This window comes from Polypterus senegalus, chromosome 12 (assembly GCF_016835505.1).
Source record: "Polypterus senegalus isolate Bchr_013 chromosome 12, ASM1683550v1, whole genome shotgun sequence".
Classification (NCBI taxonomy): domain Eukaryota; kingdom Metazoa; phylum Chordata; class Cladistia; order Polypteriformes; family Polypteridae; genus Polypterus; species Polypterus senegalus.
This window is the reverse complement of record NC_053165.1, coordinates 127,388,665-127,405,303: the sequence shown is the minus strand read 5'-3', so window position 1 is coordinate 127,405,303 and position 16,639 is coordinate 127,388,665. Positions and strand designations below refer to the sequence as shown.

Here is a 16,639-nt window from a genome sequence, read left to right as displayed (position 1 = left end):
GCAAGTTAATAGGGATTTCAAAAAGTGAGTTTAAGATGTAAGTGCCCTTTGAAAAACAGTTGGAAACCATCCAAACAGTTCTTAACCATAAAGGGTACTGGGGATTTCATCATTTAGAACTGTTTTTACGATAGTATTTTGACTTTGCACAGCGTTAGAGTTGAAGGTAACCTTATTTCACCATAACGCGTTTCAGGGCCTGAAATTCTCTGTGTACACATGTGTGACGCCTTGTTTTCCAACAGGAAACTGTTGAAAACAATTCATTTCTGTAAAAAACTATGTCGCAGATGTGTTTCAAGTGGTTTCACAACATAGCAGTTAAGACTCATTGAGTTTCACTCAACTTCAGTTTTTGCCCAATGCAACTCAATAGGAATTTCAAAAGGTGAGTTTGAGATGTTGAATTGCAATTTGAAAAACAGTGGGGAAACCATCGAAACAGTTCTTAACCATAAGGGTACTGGGGATTTCATCATTTAGAACTGCTTTTACCAGAGTATTTTGACTTTACACAGCGTTAGAGTTGAAGGTAACCTGAATTCATCATAACACTTTTCAAGACCTGAAAACAACTTTGTGTACACATGTGTGACGGCTTGTTTTCCACCAGGAAACTGTTCAAAACAGTTCATTTCTGTAAAAAACTATGTCACAGATGTGTTTCAAGTGGTTTCACAACATAGAAGTTAAGACTTATTGAGTTTCACTCAATTTCAGTTTTTGTCCATTGCAAGTTAATAGGGATTTCAAAAAGTGAGTTTAAGATGTGAAGTGCAATTTGAAAAACAGTTGGGAAACCATCCAAACAGTTCTTAACCAAAAGGGTACTGGGGATTTCATAATTTAGAACTGTTTTTACGATAGTATTTTGACTTTATACAGCGTTAGAGTTGAAGGTAACCTGAATTCACCATAACTCGTTTCAGGGCCTGAAAATAACTTTGTGTACACATGTGTGACGGCTTGTTTTCCACCAGAAACTGTTCAAAACAGTTCATTTCTGTAAAAAACTATGTCGCAGATGTGTTTTAAGTGGTTTCACAACATAGAAGTTAAGACTCATTAAATTTAACTCAACTTCAGTTTTTGCCCAATGCAACTCAATAGGAATTTCAAACGTTGAGTTTGAGATGTTGAATTGCACTTTAAAAACAGTGGGAAACCATCGAAACAGTTCTTAACCATAAGGGTACTGGGGATTTCATCATTTAGAACTGCTTTTACCAGAGTATTTTGACTTTACGAGGCGTTAGAGTTGAAGGTAACCTGAATTCACCATAACTCGTTTCAGGGCCTGAAAATAACTTTGTGTACACATGTGTGACCCTTGTTTTCCACCAGAAACTGTTCAAAACAGTTCATTTCTGTAAAAACTATAGCAGATGTGTTTTAAGTGGTTTCACAACATAGAAGTTAAGACTCATTAAATTTAACTCAACTTCAGTTTTTGCCCAATGCAACTCAATAGGAATTTCAAAAGGTGAGTTTGAGATGTTGAATTGCACTTTGAATAACAGTGGGGACACCATCGAAACAGTTCTTAACCATAAGGGTACTGGGGATTTCATCATTTAGAACTGCTTTTACCAGAGTACTTTGACTTTACACATCGTTAGAGTTGAAGGTAATCTTATTTCACCATAACAGCGTTTCAGGGCCTGAAAATAACTTTGTGTACACATGTGTGACGCCTTGTTCTCCACCAGGAAACTGTTCAAAACAGTTCATTTCTGTAAAAAACTATGTAGCTGATGTTTTTCAAGTGGTTTCACAACATAGAAGTTAAGACTCATTGAGTTTCACTCAACTTTAGATTTGGCAAATGCAAGTCAAGGGGATTTCAAAAAGTGAGTTTGAGATGTTGAAGTGCACTTTGAAAAACAGTTTGAAACCATCAAACAGTTCTTAACCATAAAAGTACTGGGGTTTCATCATTTAGAACTGCCTTTACCAGAGTATTTTGACTTTCCACAGAGTTAGAGTTGAAGGTAACCTGAATTCATCATAACACTTTTCAGATCCACATGACGACTTAAATTTTTCCCGGGGAAAAAAAAATTTTTTAAAATTGGGTTTTTGGTTTTTTTCCCCAAAAAAGGGGAAAAAAACCCCCATTTTTAAAGGGGGGGGAAAAAAGGTTTTTTTAAAAAATTTTTTTCCCCCCAAAAATTTTTCCCCCCAAACAAAACCCCCCAAAAGGGGGGTTTTTTAAAGGGTTTTTTCCAAAGGTTTTTTTTAAAAAATTTTAAAAAAATTTTAAAAAAAAAGGGAAAAGGGGGAAAATTTTTTAAAAAACCCCTTTTTTTTTTAAAACTTTTAAAAAATTTGGGGAAAAAAAAGGGTTTTTTTTTAAAAAAGGAAAATTTTTAAATTAAAAAAAATTTTTTTTTAAAAAATTTTTAAAAAAATATTTTTTTAAATTTTTTTTTAAAAAAAAAATTTTTCCCCCCCGGGCCTTAAAAAATTTTTTTCCCCTTTTTTTTCTCCCCAAAAATTTTAAAAATTTTTTTAAAAGGGAAATTTTTTTTTTTTGGTTTTAAAAAAAAATTTTTAAAATTTTTTTTCCCCCCGGAAAAAAAAAAAGGGGGAAAAATTTAAAATTTTTTAAAAATTAAAAACCCAAAAAAAATTTTTTTTTTAAAATTTTTTTTAAAAAGGGTTTAAAGTTTTTAAAAAAATTTTTTTTTTTAAAAAAAAAAAAACCCCCAGCCCAAAAAAAAAATTTTTTTTGGGGTTTTTTTAATTAAAATTTTAAAAGTTTTTTGAAAAAATTTTAAAAAAAGGGGGGAAAAAAAATTTTTTTTTTTCCCGGGTTTTTTTTTTTTTAAGGGAAAATTTTTAAAAAAATTTGGTTAAAATTAAATTTTAAAAAATTGGGAAAAAAAAAATTTTTTTTTGGGAAAAGGGAAAATTTTTTTTTTTTCCCCCCAAAATTTTTAAAAATTTTTTTAAAAAAGGGAACCAAATTTTTAAAAGGGGGTTTAAAAAAAAAATTTTTTTTTTTTAACCTTTTTTTTTTTAAAAAAAAAAAAAAAAAATTTTTTAAAAAAAATTTTAAAAGGGGGGGAAAAAAAAAAATTTTTTTTTAAATTTTTTTAAATTTTTTTTTTTTTTAAAAGGGTTTTTTTTAAAAAAAAAAAAAATTTTTCCCCAAAAAAAAAAGGGAAAAGGGGCCCTTTTTTTTTTAAAAATTTTTTTTTTAAAAAATTTTAAAAAACCGGTTTTTAAAATCTTTCCCCCTAAAAAAATTTTTTTAAATTTTAAAGGGGTTTTTCCCCCGGAACCCAAAAATTTTTGGGGAAAAAATGGAATTTTTTTTAAAAAAAAAATTAAAATTTTTTAAAAAAATTTTTTTAAAAAAAAAAATTTTTTTTGGGGAATTTTTAATTTTGGGAATTTAAAAAAGGGGGGCCCCCCCAAAAAAAAAAAAAAGGGCCCCTTTTTTTTTTAAAATTTTTTTTTTTTTGGGAAAAAAACCCCAAAATTTTTTTGGGTTTTAAACCCCAAAAAAATTTTTAAAAATAATTTGGGTTTTTTTAAAAAAAAAAAAAAGTTTTTTTAAAAACCTTTTTAAAGGGGGGAAAAAACAAAAAAAAATTTTTTCAATTTTTTTAAAAACCTTTAAAATTTTTAAAAAAAGGTTTTTTTTTTTAAAAAATTTGGGGGGGAAAAAATTTTTAAAAAAGGGGGGGGGCCCCAAAAAAAAAACCTTTTTTGAAAAAAAATTTTTTAAGGGTTTTTTAATTTTAAAAAATTTAGGGGAAAAAAAAAAATTTTTTTTTAAAAGGGGGGGGCCCCCAAAAAGGGGTTTAAAATTTAATTTTTTTAAAAATTTGGGTTTTTTTGGGGGTTTTCCCCAAAATTTTTTTTTCCCCTTTTTTGGGGCCCTTTTGGGGGTTTAAAAAGGTTTTTTAAAAAAAAAAAAAACCTTTTAAAATTTTTTCGGGTTTTTTAAAAAAAAAAAAATTTTTTGGGGAAAAATTTTTTTTGATTTTTTGGGGGGGCCAAAAAAAAATTTTTTTTGATTTCCCCCCCTTTTTTTTTTAAAAAAAATTTTTTAAAAAAAAACCCCCCAAGGGAAAAAAATTTTGGGGGGAAAAAAAAAGGGTTTTTTTCCCCCTTTTTTTTTTTTAAAAGGGCCCCAAAAATTTTTTTTTTGGGGTTTTTAAAAAAAAAAAAACAACTTTTTTCCCCCCAAATTCCAAATTTTTTTGGTTTTTTTTTTAAAATTTTTTTAAAAAAAAATTTTTTTTTAAAAAAAATTTTTTTTTGGGTTTAAAAAAATTAAAATTTTTTTTTAACTTTTTTTTCCCTTTTTAAAAATTTTTTTAAAAAAAATTTTTTTAAAAGGGGGGGAAAAAAAAAACTTAAAAAAAATTTTTTTTAAAAAGGTTTTTTGGGGGGGAAAAAAAAGGTTTGGGGGTTTTAAAAAAGGGGGCCTTTTTCCAAAAAAATTTTTTTTTTTTCCCTTTTTTTTCCCAAAAAATTTTTTTTTTTGGGAAAATTTGGGGTTTTTTAAATTTTTTTCCCCCAAAAAAAATTTTTAAAATTTTTTTTTGTTTAAAAAAAATTTTTAAAAAGGGTTTTTTTAAAAAAAAATTTTTTTTTAAATTAAAAAACCCTTTTTTTTTTAAAAAAAAAAATTTGGGGTTTTTTAAAAAACCCCCATAAAATTTTTTCCCCCAAAAAAAAAGGGCCTTTTTTCCCCCAAAAATTTAAAAGGGTTAAATTTTTAAAAAAAAATTTGGGGTTTTTAAAAAATTTTTAAAAAAAAAAAAAAAAAACCCCCCCCAAAAAAATTTTTTTCCCCCAAAGGGGAAAAAAGGGTTTTTTTGGGTTTTAAAAAAAAAAAAATTTTTTTGTTTTTTTTTTTTTAAAAAATTGTTTTTAAAAAAATTTTGGTTTTTGGGGGAAAAAAAAAACCAAAAAAAATTTTTTTGGGGGGTTTTTTAAAGGAAAAATTTTAAGCCTTGGTTTTAATGGGTTTTTTCCCAAAAAAAAAAGGGAAAAAAACAAATTTTAAAAAAATTTTAAATTTAAAAAAAGAATTTTTTTTAAAAATTTTTTTCCCAAAAAAAAGGAAATTTTTTTTTTTTTAAAATTTGGGGAAAATTTTTTGGGGAAACCCAAAAAAAAAAAAATTTTTAAAAATTTTATTTTTAAGGGTTTTTCCGAATTTTTTTTTTGGGGGGAAAAAATTTTTTTTTCCCCTTTTTTTTAAAAAAAATTTTTTTTAAATTTTTTTTTTTGGGGGGGCAAAAAATTTTAAAAAATTAAAAATTTTTTTTAAAAAGGGGAAAAAAAAACCCCCCCGGGTTTTCCCTTTTAAAAAGGGAAAAAAAAATTTAAAAAAATTTTTTTTTAAAAAAAATTTTTTAAAAATTTTTTTTCCCCCAAAAAAAAAAAAAAGGGGGTTTTTTTTGAAAACCCTTTTAAAAATTTTTTTTTTTAAAAAAAAGGGAAAAAAAAATTTTTAAAAAGTCTAAAACAACTTTGTGTCACATGTGTGACGCTTGTTTTCCACCAGAAACTTTCAAAACAGTTCATTTCTGTAAAAACTATATGCAGATGTGTTTTAAGTGGTTTCACAACATAGAAGTTAAGACTCATTAAATTTAACTCAACTTCAGTTCTTGCCCAATGCAACTCAATAGGAATTTCAAAATGTGAGTTTGAGATGTTGAATTGCACTTTGAAAAACAGTGGGGATACCATCCAAACAGTTCTTAACCATAAGGGTAATGGGGATTTCATCATTTAGAACTGCTTTTCCAAGAATATTTTGACTTTACACAGCGTTAGAGTTGAAGGTAACCTTATTTCACCATAACGCGTTTCAGGGCCTGAAAATAACTTTGTGTACACATGTGTGACGCCTTGTTTTCCACCTGGAAACTGTTCAAAACAGTTCATTTCTGTAAAAACTATGTCGCAGATGTGTTTCAAGTAGTTTCACAACATAGAAATCAAGACTCATTAAATTTAACTCAACTTCAGTTTTTACCCAATGCAACTCAATAGGAATTTCAAGCGTTGAGTTTGAGATGTTGAATGCACCTTGAAAACAGTGGGAAACCATCAAACAGTTCTTAACCATAAGGGTACTGGGGATTTCATCATTTAGAACTGCTTTTACCAGAGTACTTTGACTTTACACATCGTTAGAGTTGAAGGTAATTTTATTTCACCATAACGCGTTTCAGGGCCTGAAAATAACTTTGTGTACACATGTGTGACGCTTTGTTTTCCACCAGGAAACTTTCAAAACAGTTCATTTCTGTAAAGAACTATGACGCTGATGTTTTTCAAGTGGTTTCACAACATAGAAGTTAAGAGTCATTGAGTTTCACTCAACTTTAGATTTGGCCCAATGCAAGTCAAAGGGGATTTCAAAAAGTGAGTTTGAGATGTTGAAGTGCACTTTGAAAACAGTTGGAAACCATCAAACAGTTCTTAACCATAAGGGTACTGGGGGTTTCATCATTTAGAACTGCCTTTACCAGAGTATTTTGACTTTCCACAGAGTTAGAGTTGAAGTTAACCTGAATTCATCATAACACTTTTCAAGACCTGAAAACAACTTTGTGTACACATGTGTGCAGCTTGTTTTTCACCAGGAAACTGTTCAAAACAGTTCATTTCTGTAAAAACTATTCGCAGATGTGTTTTAAGTGAGTTTCACAACATAGAAGTTAAGACTCATTAAATTTAACTCAACTTCAGTTCTTGCCCAATGCAACTCAATAGGAATTTCAAAGGTGAGTTTGAGATGTTGATTGCACTTTGAAAACAGTGGAAACCATCCAAACAGTTCTTAACCATAAGGGTACTGGGGATTTCATCATTTAGAACTGCTTTTACCAGAGTATTTTGACTTTACACAGCGTTAGAGTTGAAGGTAACCTTATTTCACCATAACGCGTTTCAGGGCCTGAAAATAACTTTGTGTACACATGTGTGGCCTTGTTTTCCACCTGGAAACTGTTCAAAACAGTTCATTTCTGTAAAAACTATGTGCAGATGTGTTTCAAGTGGTTTCACAACATAGAAATTAAGACTCATTAAATTTAACTCAACTTCAGTTTTTACCCAATGCAACTCAATAGGAATTTCAAACGTTGAGTTTGAGATGTTGAATGCACCTTGAAAAACAGTGGGAAACCATCAAACAGTTCTTAACCATAAGGGTACTGGGGATTTCATCATTTAGAACTGCTTTTACCAGAGTACTTTGACTTTACACATCGTTAGAGTTGAAGGTAATCTTATTTCACCATAGAGCGTTTCAGGGCCTGAAAATAACTTTGTGTACACATGTGTGACCTTGTTTTCCACCAGGAAACTGTTCAAAACAGTTCATTTCTGTAAAAAACTATGTAGCTGATGTTTTTCAAGTGGTTTCACAACATAGAAGTTAAGACTCATTAAATTTAACTCAACTTCAGTTCTTGCCCAATGCAACTCAATAGGAATTTTTAAAATTGAGTTTGAGATGTTGGGGGCCTTTTAAAAACGGGGGGGAAACCATCCCAAAAAAAATTCTTAACCATAAAAAAAGGGACTGGGGAATTTCATCATTTAGAACTGCTTTTACCCCGGTATTTTTTACTTTACACAGCGTTGGGGGTTGGGGTAACCTTATTTCACCATAACGGGGTTTCCCGGGCCCCGAAAATAACCTTTTTGTACACATTTTTGGCCTTGTTTTTTCCCCCGGGAAACCCTTTCCCAAAAAAGTTCATTTCTTTTAAAAAATATTGGGTGATGTTTTCAAGTGGTTTCCAACTTAAAAGAAGTTAAGACTCTTGAGTTTCACTCAACTTTAGATTTTTTGGAAATGCAAAATCAAAAGGGGGTTTCAAAAGGGGAGTTTGAGATGTTGAAATCCTTTGAAAAAAAATTGGGGAAAACCCTCCCAAAAAGTTCTTAACCATGGGGACGGGGGTTTTTATCATTTAGGGGGGCTTTTAAAATTTTTACTTTTTCCCAAAAGTTACACAGTTCAAGGTAAAACCGGGGGAAAACACCATAACGTTTCCCAAAGGGGTGAAAATCCTTTGTGTACACATGTGTGGCGGCTTTTTTCCCCCCCCCGGATACTGTTCAAAACAGTTTATTTCTGAAAAAAATATTACAGATGTGTTTCAAATGGGTTTTATAACATGAAGTTAAGACTCATTGGGGTTTCACTCAAATTTCAGTTTTTTCCATTGCAAGTTGATGGGGGGTTTCAAAAATGGGGTTTAAGATGTAAGTGCACTTTGAAAAAAAGTTGGAAACCATCCCAAAAAGTTCTTAACCATAAAAGGTTTTCCTGGGTTTCATAATTTAGAACTGTTTTTTCGATAGTATTTTGATTTTTACAGCGTTAGAGTTGAAGGTAACCTTATTTCCCCCATAAAGGTTCCAGGGCCAGAAATTTCTTTTTGTAAAATGTGTGACGTCTTGTTTTCCTCCCGGAAAACCCCGCCCAAAACCCGTTCATTTTAAATTAAAAAAATATTTACAGAGTGTGTTTCAAATAAAATTTTAAAAATAGAAGTTAAGACTCATTGAGTTTCAGTCAACTTCAGTTTTTTTTCCATTGCAAGTTAATTGGGGTTTCCCAAAAGGTTTTTTTAAGATGTCAAGTGCACTATGAAAAACGGGTTGGGAAAACCCTCCAAAACCCGTTCTTAACCATAAGGGTTTCTGGGGATTTTGTCATTTTAAAAACTGTTTTTTACCCAAAAATTTTACTTTACACTGCTTTAGAGTTGGGAAAGGGAACCTTATTTCACCATACGGGGTTTCCCGGGCCTGAAATTCACTTTTTGTACACATTGGGACGCCTTGTTTTACCAGGGGAAAATGGTTTTAAAACAGTTCATTTTTTGAAAAAAACTTTTGTAGATGTGTTTCAAAATTTGTTTCACAACATAAAAAGTTAAAAACTCATTCAGTTTTCCCCAACTTCCCGTTTTTTCCATTTTCAAAATTAATGGGGATTTCAAAAAGGGGATTTAAGATTTGAAATGCACTTTGAAAAAAAGTTGGGAAAATTTAAACAGTTCTTAACCATTAAAAGGGGACTGGGGATTTCATCATTTAGAACTGCTTTTTAAAAAGGGACTTTGACTTTAAAACAAACGTTTTGGGTTTAAGGTAATCTTATTTCACCATACTTGCCCTTTCAGGGCCCCGAAAATAACTTTGTGTACACATGTGTGACGCCTTGTTTTCCCAAAAGGAAAAAATTTTTAAAACGTTTCATTTCTGTAAAAAACTATTCGGGTGATGTTTTTTAAAATGGTTTTTCCAAAATAAAATTAAAAACTCATTGAGTTTCATTCAACTTTAGATTTGGCCCAATTTCAAGTCAAAAGGGGTTTCAAAAAGTGAGGTTTTAGATGTTGAAGTGCACTTTTTAAAAACAGTTGGGGAAAAACCCTCAAAAAAGTTCTTAAATAAAGGGGTACTGGGGTTTCATCATTTAGAACTCCTTTATCAAATTTTTTTTGACTTTCCACAGAGTTAAGTTGAAGTTAACCCAAATTCATTCCCTAACACTTTTTTAAGACCTGAAAACAACTTTGTGTACACATGTGTAAGGCTTGTTTTCCACCCGGAAACTGTTTCCAAAAAAGTTCATTTCTGTAAAAAAAATTTTGTTTACAGATGTGTTTCAAAAAGGTTTTACAACATTTGGAATTAAGACTCATTTGGGGTTTTTCCCCCCCCTTCAGTTTTGTCCATTGCAAGTTAATGGGGGGTTTTAAAAATGAGTTTAAGATGTAAAAAATACTTTTGGGGAAAAAAGTTGGGGGAAAACCCTCCCAAAAAGTTCTTAACCATAAGGGTGCTAAGGGGTTTCATCATTTAGAACTGTTTTTTCGATAGTATTTTTACTTTAAAAAGCGGTTTGAGTTGAAGGTAACCTTTATTTCACCATAGCAGCGTTTCCAAAGGGCCCCAAGGGGGTTTTTTTTTTGTGTACATTGGGGGCGGCCCCCTTTTTTTCCCAAAAACTGGGCCAAAAAAGTTCATTTCTGTAAAACTATGTGCAGATGTGTTTTTAAAAAAGTTTTACAACATAGGAATTAAGACTCATTAAAAATTTTAAATCAACTTCAGTTTTTTTCCCAATGCAACTCAATAGAATTTCAAACGTTGAGTTTGAGATGTTAGTGCACTTTGAAAACAGTGGGGAAACCACCCAAACAGTTCTTAACCATATTGGGGGCTGGGGATTTTCATTTAGAACTGCTTTTACCAAAAGTATTTTTTACTTTACAGGGGTTAGAGTTGAAGGTAACCTGAATTCACCATAACTTCCCTTTCAGGGCCTGAAAATTTAAAATTTTTACACATTGTACGCCTTTTTTTCCACCAGTAAACTTTTCAAAACAGTTCATTTCTGTAAAAAAATATTCGAATGTTTTCAAGTGGTTTCACAACATAAAATTAAGACTCATTGAGTTTCACTCCCCTTCAGTTTTTATATTGCAAGTTAATTGGGGGTTTCAAAAGGTGAGTTTAAAATTTGGGAAATGCACTTTGAAACAGTTGGGGAAAACCCTCCAAACAGTTCTTAACCATAAAATTTCTGGGGTTTCATCATTTAGAACTGCTTTTTCCCGAGTACTTTGACTTTACACAGCGTTAGAGTTGAAGGTAATCTTATTTCACCATAACGCGTTTCAGGGCCCGAAAAAACCCTTTTGTACACATGTTGCACCTTGTTTTCCACCGGGAAAATTTTAAAAAAGTTCAATTTTTTGTAAAAACTATGTGCTGAATGTTTTTTTAAATGGTTTCACAACATAGAAGTTAAGACTCCCTTGGTTTCACTCAAAAATTTAGATTTTGGGGAAAGCAAGTCAAAGGGGGTTTCAAAAGTGAGTTTGAGATGTTGAAGTGCACTTTTTAAAAAAAGTTGGGGAAAACCCTCAAGCAGTTCTTACCCTAAAAAGGGGACTGGGGTTTCATCATTTTTGAACTAAAAATTTTCCAGAGTATTTTTTACTTTCCCGAGTTAGAGTTAGAGTTAACCTGAATTCATCATAACACTTTTCAAGACCCAAAACAACTTTGTGTAAAACATGTGTGACGGCTTTTTATCCCCAGGAAAATGTTTTTCCCCGTTCATTTCTGTAAAAAAAATATGCCAGAAAGTTTTTAAAATTGGGTTTTACAACATGAAGTTAAGACTCATTAAATTTAACTCAACTTCAGTTCTTGCCCCAAAGCAACTCAATAGGAATTTCAAAAAGGGGAGTTTTTTGATGTTGAATTGCACTTTGAAAAAAAAAAACCATCCAAAAAAGTTCTTAACCATAAAATTTTAGGGGTTTCATCATTTAGAACTGCTTTTACCAAATTTTGACTTTATACAGCGTTAGAGTTGAAGGTAAAACCCTTTTTTCACCATAAGGGGTTTTAGGGTCTGAAAATAACTTTTTTGTAAAATGTGGAGCCCTTTTTTTCCCACCTGGAAAAAGTTCCAAAAAAGTTCATTTCTTGAAAAAAAATATGTAAAGATGTTTTCAAGTGGTTTCACAACATAGAAAATTTAAAACTCATTAAATTTAACTCAACTTCAGTTTTTGCCCAATCAACTCAATAGGAGTTTCAAACGTTGAGTTTGAGATGTTGAATTGCACCTTGAAAAAAAGTGGGGAAAACCCTCCCAAAAAGTTCTAAACCATTTAAAAAATTTTAGGTTTCATCATTTTTGAACTGCTTTTACCAGAAAAATTTTTTACTTTTTTAAAAGGGTTTGAGTTGAAGGTAACCTGAATTCACCATAACTTTGTTTCCCGGGCCTGAAAACAACTTTGTTAAAATGTGTGACGGCGGGTTTTCCCCAGGAAACTGTTCAAAACGGGTTTATTTCTGTAAAAAATATATTTCAGATGTGTTTTGGGGGGTTTCACAACTTGGGGGGGTTTAAAACTCCCTTAAAAATTTTAAATCAATTCTTCTTGCCCAATGCAACTCAATGGAATTTCAAAAAGGGGAGGTTTTTGATTTTAATTTCACTTTGAAAAAAATGGGAAACCATCCAAAAAAGTTCTTAAAAAAAGGGGGGCTAGGGGGTTTTATCATTTTTGAACTCTTTTACCAAAAGTATTTTGACTTTATACAAAACGTTAGAGTTGAAGGGTAACCTTATTTCCCCCATATTAAACGTTTCCCGGGTTTAAAAAAAACTTTGTGTACACATGTGTTTTTTTCCCCCCTGGAAACCCGTTCAAAACAGTTCATTTCTTTTAAAAAAATATTGCAGATGTGTTTCAAGTGGTTTCACAACATAGAAATTAAGACTCATTAAATTTAACTCAACCAGTTTTGCCCAATGCAACTCAATGGGGGTTTCAAGCGTTGAGTTTGAAGTTGAATTTAGGGAAAAAAGTGGGGAAAACCCTCAAAAAAGTTTCTTAACCATAAAAAAGGGGACTGGGGATTTCATCATTTTAAAAACTGCTTTTACCAGAGTATTTTAAAATTTGAGGCTTAGAGTTGAAGGTAACCTGAATTACCATTTAAATTTGTTTTAGGGGCCTGAAAATAACTTTTTGTAAAACATGTGTGGCGCCTTGTTTTTTCCCCCGGGAAAATTTCAAAAAGTTCATTTCTGTAAAAAATATGTCGCAGATTGTTTTTAAATGGTTTCACAACATAAAATTAAAAACTCATTAAAATTTTAAATCAACTTCAGTTTTTGCCCAATGCAACTCAATAGGAAATTTCCAAAAAGGGGAGTTTGAGATGTTGGTTTCACATTTTCCCCAAAAAAATTGGGGAAACCATCCCAAAAAAATTCTTAACCTTTAAAATTTTGGGGAAATTTTATCATTTTAAAAATGCTTTTCCAAAAGGGATTTTTTACTTTACACAGCGTTAGAGTTGGGAAAGGGAACATTATTTTTCCCATAAGCGGTTTTCCCGGAAACCCGAAAATAACTTTTTACACATTTTGTGGCCGCCCTTTTTTTCCCCCAGGAAACTGTTCCAAAATTCCTTAAAAAATATTAAACAGATTTTGTTTTAAGTGGTTTCCAAAAATAGAAAAAAAGAATTTTAAAATTTCTCAAATTAAATTTTCAATGCAACTCAATAAAGGGAAATTTCCCAAAAATTAGGTTTTTAGATGGAAATTCACTTTGAAAAACAGTGGGGGAAAACCCTCCAAAAAAGTTCTTTAACCATAGGGGGACTAGGGTTTCATCATTTTTGAACTGCTTTTACCAGAGTATTTTGACTTTCAAAAAAGTTACAGTTCAAAAGGGAACCTGAAATCCCCCATAACGTGTTTCAAAGGGGTGAAAATCCTTTGTGTACACATGTGGCAGCCCGGTTTTTTCCAAGGAAAACTTTTCCCTTTTTTTTTTTAAAAAATTTTTTCCAGATGTTTTCAAATGGGTTTCATAACATAGAAGTTAAGACTCCCTTGAGTTTCCTCAACCCAGTTTTTATCCATTTTCAAGTTAATGGGGGGTTTCAAAGGTGAGTTTTAAAATGTAAGTGCACTTTGAAAAACAGTTGGGGAAAACCCTCAAACAGTTCTAAACCATAAAGGGGACTGGGGTTTCATCATTTAGAACTCTTTTACCCCGGTATTTTTTACTTTAAAAAAAGGGGTTAGAGTTGAAGGTAACCTGAATTCCCCGCTTGGGTTTTGGGGCCTGAAAACAACTTTTTGTACACATTGTGACGGCTTTTTATCCACCCGGAAACTGTTCAAAACAGTTCATTTCTGTAAAAACTATTCGGGATGTGTTTTTAAAATGGTTTCACAACATAAAATTAAGACTCTTTAAAATTTTAAATCAACCCGTTCTTGCCCAATGCAACTCAATAGGAATTTCAAAAGGTGAGTTTTTTGATGTTAATTACTTTGGAAAAAAAATGGGAAACCATCCCAAAAAGTTCTTAACCATAAAAATTCTAGGGGATTTCATCATTTTTGAACTGCTTTTACCAGAAAAATTTTTACTTTATACAGCGTTAGGTTGGGAAGGGAACCTTATTTCACCATAACGGGGTTTTAAAGGGCCCGAAAAAAAACTTTGTGTACAATTTTGGGCCTTGTTTTCCACCTGGGAAAATGTTCAAAACAGTTCATTTCTGTAAAAAAAATATGTCGCCCCGATGTTTTTTCAAGTGGTTTCACAACATAGAAATTAAAAACTCATTAAATTTAACTAACTTCAGTTTTGCCCAAAAGCAACTCAATAGGAGTTTCAAGCGTTGAGTTTGAGATGTTAATTACCTTGAAAAACAATTTGGGGGCCCCTCCCAAAAAGTTCTTAACCAAAGGGGTACTGGGGATTTCATCCTTTTAACTGCTTTTTCCAAAAGTATTTTGACTTTCGGGGGTTAGGTTGAAGGTAACCTGAATTCACCAAAAACTTTGTTTCAGGGCCTGGTCTTTTGTAAAACATGTGTTTTAATTTTTTTCCCCAAAAAACTTTTCAAAACAGTTCATTTTTTGTAAAAAAAATATGCGCAGATGTGTTTTAAGGGGTTTTACAACATAAAATTAAGACTCATTAAATTTAACTCAACTTCAGTTTTTTCCCCAAAGCAACTCAATAGGAATTTCAAAGGTGAGTTTGAGATGTTGAATTGCACATTGAAAAAAAGTGGAAACCATCCAAACAGTTCTTAACCTTAAAGGGTACTGGGAATTTCATCATTTAGAACTGCTTTTACCAGAGTATTTTGACTTTACACAGCGTTAGAGTTGAAGGTAACATTATTTCACCATAACGCGTTTCCCGGGCCTGAAAATAACTTTGTGTACACTGTTGTGACGCCTTGTTTTCCACCAGGAAACTGTTCAAAACAGTTCATTTCTGTAAAAACTTGGGAGATGTGTTTCAAATGTTTCACAACATAGAAGTTAAGACTCATTAAACTTAACTCAACTTCAGTTTTTCATGCAACTCAATAGGAATTTCAAGCGTTGAGTTTGAGATGTTGATCACTTTGAAAACAGTGGAAACCATCCCAAACAGTTCTTAACCATAAGGGTCCAGGATTTCATCATTTAGAACTGCTTTTACCAGAGTATTTTGACTTTACACAGCGTTACAGTTGAAGGTAACCTTATTTCACCATACAGCGTTTTGGGTCTGAGAAATACTTTGTGTACACATGTGTGGACCTTGTTTTCCACCTGAAACTGTTCAAAACAGTTTTATTTCTGTAAAACTGTTGCAGATGTGTTTCAAGTGGTTTCACAACATAGAAGTTAAGACTCATTAAATTTACTCAACTTCAGTTTTGCCCAATGCAACTCAATAGGAGTTTCAAGCGTTGAGTTTGAGATGTTGATTCCTTGAAAACAGTGGGAAACATCCAAACAGTTCTTAACCATAAGGGTACTGGGGATTTCATCATTTAGAACTGCTTTTACCAAGTATTTTGACTTTCTAGAGCGTTAGAGTTGAAGGTAACCTGAATTCACATAACTCGTTCAGGACCAAATAACTTTTGTACACATAAGGACGCCTTGTTTTCACCAGGAAACTTTGCAAAACCCGTTCATTTCTGTAAAAACTATGTGCAGATGTTGTAAGTGGTTTCACAACATAGAAGTTAAGACTCATTAAATTTAAATCAACTTCAGTTTTTGCCCAATGCAACTCAATAGGAATTTCAAACGTTGAGTTTGAGATGTTGAATTCACTTGAAAAACAGTGGGAAACCATCAAACAGTTCTTAACCATAAGGGTACTGGGGATTTCATCATTTAGAACTGTTTTTACGATAGTATTTTGACTTTACACAGCGTTAGAGTTGAAGGTAACCTTATTTTTCCATAAGGCGTTTCAGGGCCTGAAATTCTCTTTGTGTACACATGTGTGACGCCTTGTTTTCCACCAGGAAACTGTTCAAAACAATTCATTTCTGTAAAAAACTATGTCGCAGATGTGTTTCAAGTGGTTTCACAACATAGAAGTTAAGACTCATTAAATTTAACTCAACTTCAGTTTTTGCCCAATGCAACTCAATAGGAATTTCAAAAGGTGAGTTTGAGATGTTAAATTGCACTTTGAAAAACAGTGGGGAAACCATCGAAACAGTTCTTAACCATAAGGGTACTGGGGATTTCATCATTTAGAACTGCTTTTACCAAGTATTTTGACTTTACACAGCGTTAGAGTTGAAGGTAACCTGAATTCACCATAACGCGTTTCAGGGCCTGAAAATAACTTTGTGTACACATGTGTGACGGCTTGTTTTCCACCAGGAAACTGTTCAAAACAGTTCATTTCTGTAAAAACTATGTAGAGATGTGTTTCAAGTGGTTTCACAACATAGAAGTTAAGACTCATTGAGTTTCACTCAACTTCAGTTTTGTCCATTGCAAATTAATGGGGATTTCAAAAGGTGAGTTTAAGATTTGAAGTGCACTTTGAAAAACAGTTGGGAAACCATCCAAACAGTTCTTAACCATAAGGGTACTGGGGATTTCATCATTTAGAACTGCTTTTACCAGAGTACTTTGACTTTACACAGCGTTAGAGTTGAAGGTAATCTTATTTCAACATACAGCGTTTCAAACCTTGAAAACTAGCTGTGTACACATGTGTAACCTTGTTTTCCACCAGGCTGTTAAAACAGTCATTTCTTGTCAAACTATGTC

The 16,639-nt window shown here is 31.9% G+C and overlaps 1 protein-coding gene across 1 annotated transcript in view; it reads right to left on the bottom strand.

Moving 5' to 3' along the window:
* vps13c (vacuolar protein sorting 13 homolog C) overlaps positions 1-16,639 on the bottom strand; it is a 624,410-nt gene that overhangs the window by 311,450 nt on the left and 296,321 nt on the right. The window lies entirely within an intron of this gene.